At 40.5% G+C, this 6,000-nt stretch overlaps 1 protein-coding gene across 4 annotated transcripts in view; it reads left to right on the top strand.

Annotated features, from left to right (window-relative positions):
• The first annotated feature begins 1,716 nt into the window (after positions 1-1,716).
• LOC124006447 (galactosylgalactosylxylosylprotein 3-beta-glucuronosyltransferase 1) overlaps positions 1,717-6,000 on the top strand; it is a 111,807-nt gene continuing 107,523 nt past the window's right edge. For all 4 annotated transcript variants that reach the window (XR_006833780.1, XM_046316469.1, XM_046316464.1 and 1 more), the window contains exon 1: positions 1,717-2,211. The gene's annotated coding sequence lies outside the window, so the exon portion shown is untranslated. The remainder of the gene's footprint in view (positions 2,212-6,000) is intronic.

The raw sequence follows: 6,000 nt of genomic DNA, 5'->3' as shown, positions 1-6,000 counted from the left end.
GATGAGATCAAGCCGGAAATACTGCTTGACGCTTCTCGGTGAAATGTATCACACAATCGTTAGTTTATCTGAGCGCTTTCTCTGCTGCTCCTTGGAGCTTACAATCTCTCCAATATCATTGCATTAATGGCGCTTTTTGTGAGGTTATGTTTGCTTCATCCAGGTTGAAATCCCTGTTGTTCTCTCAACCTTGACCATTTTCTATCTCAGGCAATGAATTCAAAATTAATCTTGTGTATTTAAACCATACACTAAAAATAAAAATTTAATAATCAAAACATATAATCCCTGTAACGAATATATCTTCTAGTGACCACCCTTTCAGTAATATTGTGATTGTTGGCTTACCTAAAATAATGTCAGTGACACCTTGGCCCAGACTTTGTTTGATGAGGAGTTACTGTAATCTTAATCTGTAATCACATTCTCTATGATATCCTTCATCCCAGAGCGTCCATTTTCCTGTGCACTATGAGAGCTCTCAAGGATCTGTAGATCTGTGTGAACTGAAGGGTCCTTAGAGGAGGGTTTTAGGGGATACCTGGGGCCATTGTTAGCTCTTGCCGCTATAGGCTGCGTCTCTATGGTCCTGCCCCTACAGGTGCTGACATGTTAGTCTGAGACCCAAACTAACCATGGGCAGGGGCCTCCCTGTGTTGCTCTGGCCTGACAGCAGTATCCTCTCCTGGGCTGGGTGACCTAGTTGAGCTCCTCAGAGAGCCAGGCTGCTCACACTGTTCTGAGGAGGGAGGCCGAGCTGAGGTGGTGGTGCTGGGTTTTAAATCTTCACAACAGACGCTGTCTCAACTCTGAAGCAGACACACACTTCCCTTCTTTTTGGGTCTCTCTGTAAACAAACTGCTTGACATGTTCATGGAAAAATTGTTATGAATGATGACGACAAGGATAATCCTTGACAATTATTGCTATTACCTTAGCTATTTAAATCTGATTTTAGCGTGTACGTACTGACAGCTTGTCATAACGTTTGAGATGAGAGTCTTACAATACACTGCATCCACAATATTTTTCCATCCAATGGTGCCCATGTGCATAGTCGGGTGCTGGCGCCCGTATGTTTGTGTGTGCGCACACGTGTTTGATTGTGCAGTCAGTCGTGTGTATGTATGCTTTATTTGCGACACAATTACAGTTCTTCCAGAAATAATACATAGATTTATGCCAAAATATTGGGTTTGTCAAACATACGCTCTGTTATGCAATAATTCAGAGCATTTCCCTGAAAAAATCTACAGATTTATTGGGGATGGGGAATTCTGAAAGTGAAGTCATACATGTAGCAGGGTGAAAATGGGGTTGGAGGCTTTGTGATAAAACAGCCTCGGTAGTGGTAGGGGGATTTACATACAGTATGGTTAACTGGCTGGATCATTGACAGGGAAACAGTGTGCATAATAAGGATACTCTCATGTAAAAGGTAAAAATAAATTAGAGGAAAAGGAGAAAGCTTCCAGAAAGGAGTGAGGTGAGAATAGATGAGGAATACGCTCAGCTCACCATGTTTCCTTCCTTTCTCTGCCTGCCTCTCACTATCCCCCCTCCCTGTTCCCTCTCTCTCTCTGCTGCAGCCCACCCTGCTCTGAGCCTTAATGGTACATGCCATTAGCGAGACCATCTCTACTAAGGAGGGGGGGGGGTCTCTGCCTCGGCTAAGAGGCTACTTTTGTCCCACATAAACACATTCACAGATGTCTCTACACGCGAAGAGCCATCTCCCCCGTTACGACCGCACAGCACAGTCTGCCTCTAAGACAACCGCTGAGTCGCTGCAACAGAGACAGGGATAGACAGAGTGAGAGGAAGAAAGAGGGAGGGACAGATAGAGAGGGGAGAAGGACGACCACGGAGCAAAACACATCACCGTCTCTCTCTGACATCCCCCCTTGCTTGCGTGTATCTGTGTGTGATCCTGAGCTGAGGAGAGGACAGAAAATTAAGCCGGGGAAATTCTCCCTCTCTCTTTTATTTTCCCTCTTTTCTCCATCCATCATCCAAGGATTGAATACCGGTGTCATCTGCCACAGAGGGATCAAATAAAGGGATGCTTTGAATGTTGTCTCTGTATATGACAAGTCACACAGCGAAGGAGAAAGAGGCAAAACAAGCAGGGACAAAACCAGGATTTTGATAATGAACGGGAGTCCTTCCACAGCATGTGTTAGGAATAGCAGTCCATCACTGAAGCCCACGGTAAATCATATTTATGTCTCTCTCTCTCTCTCTCTCTCTCTCTCTCCATGCTTGATTACACCCTTCAATAGAAATTCAAAGAGGTGCTTGCAGCAGGAGCACAAACAGAGACATAATAATGAAAGATTAAAAATGTTTCATGCTGATAAAGATCCTAACATGAAGGAAGATTGCCATCTTTGTCCTGAGTCCCTCCCTGTATGCATGTAGCTGTAGCAGCATTGTGGAAGTGTTGGAGATTTAAGCCATCCATATTGTATGCAGTAGACTACAGAGCCATGAGGGTCATCTGAAGGAGCAGGGAACCTGATGGTGGCCTGACTGAGTGACTGACTGACATGAGGAATCACTGATAATCATCATGTTCCTTCCTGCTCAAATAACAGGAGACAGCAAGAGCACATGGAGAGCTTTCATCGGCTACCGTCAATCAAACTGACAATTTGACTAAAAAGCTTTGTTTGTTGCTGAGGGTCTTGTTATAGTGTGTCTTTGAATTGGTGATCTAGCATGTCCAATATGAAGTATTATTTTTTTGTTACATGTATTTCCCATTGAGGACTGTGTGCAGTATCACAGTACAGAATGCAATGACACAGTGAGTGTACAAACACATTAAGAGTAAGAATGCACTGCTTGTTTTCTGTACCCTCGACCATCAGGAAACACAGTTTCCCTGGCGACTCAGGGGAACCCTTCACCACCTCTAACAAGAAATAACAAGTGTGTCCAACGAAACCAAAAGGGCTTAGAAAAACAAGGCAAACTTATTGGTTATTTCTGGAGAGAGGGTTGTATTTTGTCATTTTCGATAGGTACGCTACCTTTGCAACTCCTTGGGCTTTGATGCAGTTTCTGTGTTTGTTTCCTTGTCAGACACAGGTGTCGGTGTACTAACACTGTACTACCAGTCGCTTATATACTAACACAGTTGATTATGTACTAACACAGTGGATGTGTAGGGGAGACCAGGGCACAATGTAACACATTTAGGCTTTTTCTTATTTTGAAAATATTATTTGAGGTACTTTAGTTTCATAATATTTTTATCCAAACAACACACATATCTTAGCTACCATAACACACAGAACACAGTCTTCATTGGTAAAAAATAAGGGGTAATTGAAAACTCTCTGATTTAAAACTGATATTTGGATCAAAAATACACTATACAGTATGGACAAAACATATTTTCATTTTATCTGCTAGGGATGTACAGTACCAGTCAAAAGTTTGGATCCACCTTCTCATTCAATTTTTTTTCTTTATTTCACAATTTTATACATTGTAGAATTATAGACATCAAACTATGAAATAACACATATGGAATCATTTAGTAAACAAAAAAGCATAAAACAAATCAAAATATATTTTATATTTGAGATTCTACCCTTTGTCTTGATTTGTCTCTTGGCATTCTCTCAACCAGCTTCATAAGGTTGTCACCTGGTATTCATTTTAATTAACAGGAGTGCCTTGTTAAAAAGTGAATTTGTGGTATTTCTTTCCTTAATGCATTTGAGCCAATCAGTTTTGTTGTGACAAGGTAGGGGTAGTATTCAGAAGATAGTCAATCCGGAAAATGTAAAAAACTTTTATAGTTTCTTCACGTGCAGTCCCAAAAACCATCAACCGCTATGATGAAGCTCTCATGAGGACCCAGAGTAACCTCCGCTGCAGAGGATAAGATCATTAGAGTTACCAGCCTCAGAAATTGCTCCCCAAATAAATTATTCTAAATTATTATAAATTATAGAGTTCAAGTAACAGACACATCTCAACATCAACTGTTCAGAGGAGTATGCATGAATCAGGCCTTTGTGGTCGAATTGCTGTAAAGAAACCACTGCTAAAGGACATCAATAATAAGAAGGTACTTGCTTGGACCAAGAAACACAAGCAATGGACATTAGACTGGTGTAAATCTGTCCTTTGTGAGAGTTTTCTTTTTCAACCGTGTCTTTGTGAGACGCGGAGTAGGTGAACAGATGATTTTTGCCTGTGTGGTTCCCACCATGAAGCATGAAGGAGGAGGTGTGATGGTGTGGGGGTGCTTTTGTTGGTGATTTATTTAGAATTCAAGGCACACTTAACCAGCATGTTTACCATAGTATTCTGCAGCGATACGCCTTCCCATCTGGTTTGTGCTTAGTGGAACTATCATTGGTTTTTCAACAGAACAATTACCCAACACACCTCCAGGCTATGTACAGGCAATTTGACCAAGAAGGAGAGTGATGGAGTGCTGCATCAGATGACCTGTCCTCCACAATCACACAACCTCAACCCAATTGAGATGGTTTGGGTTGGACCGCAGAGTGAAGGCAAAGCAGCCAACAAGTGCTCAGCATGTGTGGGAACTCCTTCAAGGCTGTTGGAAAAGCATTCCAGGTGAAACTGGTTGAGAGAATGCAAAGAGTGTGCAAAGCTGTCATCAAGGCAAAGGATGGCTACTTTGAAGAATCTCAAATATAAAATACATTTGATTTGTTGAACACTTTTGGGGTTACTAAATTATTCCATGTGTGTTATTTCATAGTTTTGAAGTCTTCACTATTATTCTACAATGTATAACATAGTAAAAATAAGAAAACCCCTTGAATGAGAAGGTGTGTTCAAACTTTTGACTGGTGCTGTATATATATTGACCTAAAACAGAGTAGTCAAATTAATATATTTTACGTAAGATACTTTTAGCATTTAAAAGCATGAATATTACTTTTTTTTAAATCTAAGGTAGTATCTTAGTAGTACTGGTAAAATGTATGTAAAGAAGTGACATTTTATATCATTATGTGAATGTGCCTAAATATCATATAAAATATCATAGAATTTAGGTAATGAGTTCATTTTAACAAATGTTACAATGTACAGCCATTACAAGTCTGAGTCTAATCTGATTCTTGTGAGAAAATACAATAATTATTGTCAACGACAATGCCAATCAAAAGACAATTTCTTACTGATAAAAAATGATATATGATTAGATGCATAGGGAATGTTCCACGGGTCAATCATTCTTTTTAAAAGAGAGGCGGCAAGAAAATGTAGAATTCGGCCGGAATGAAACATTTTTGTCAATAAAACAAAAAATGATTGACTCAAAGCTTCCTAGGCAAGTAGATACACTAATCAAGCATTAGCACATTGTGGTTTCTAATTTGAGTTATTTAGTTACTTTGTGCGCCGGTTTCCCCTACAACACATCCAGCACCTCCCAGATCTGTAAAGAGAAAACCATTGTCTAATGTTCTTTCCTACATTCCAGACATAATCAGGACAACGGGCAGCATGTTGAGCCTGTTATACTAATAAGATGATGTTGCCGAAGTTAATGAGATGGACTCGAACTCCTCCCCATTTTCTTTACACTGGCAGCACTAGGATGGTCGGGATCGTCTGGACAGAAGACAAGCAGTAATAATCTTGCTGGGTGCAATAGCTAATTGTATAAATCATTCATTTAGAGTGACAATTGTGCCACAAGGTAGTGTTCTAAAGGTAATAACAAGGCTCCCAGTTCTTTCATAGAAAATACAGCTCGATGTGGCTGCAATTACCCCAGTCAGGGACACTGTCCCAAGTCCATACACGTGTCAAGCTGGATCAGCCAAGTTTCCTTGGAAGCTCTGACTCGTCCTGTCCAAATATGTTGACACCCATCATGAAATCATGCACGCTGGACAAACATGTTTTTGTAGCTCTCATGTTGGCATAAACAAGCCACTGTAAAATTGTATTTTGTCAGTGTTCTTACTCCATACTTGGACATATTATTTACATTTAATC

This window comes from Oncorhynchus gorbuscha, linkage group LG19 (genome assembly GCF_021184085.1).
Source record: "Oncorhynchus gorbuscha isolate QuinsamMale2020 ecotype Even-year linkage group LG19, OgorEven_v1.0, whole genome shotgun sequence".
In the NCBI taxonomy this organism is placed as follows: Eukaryota; Metazoa; Chordata; class Actinopteri; order Salmoniformes; family Salmonidae; genus Oncorhynchus; species Oncorhynchus gorbuscha.
The sequence above is the reverse complement of the archived record's forward strand: the minus strand, read 5'-3'. Positions and strand labels throughout refer to the sequence as shown.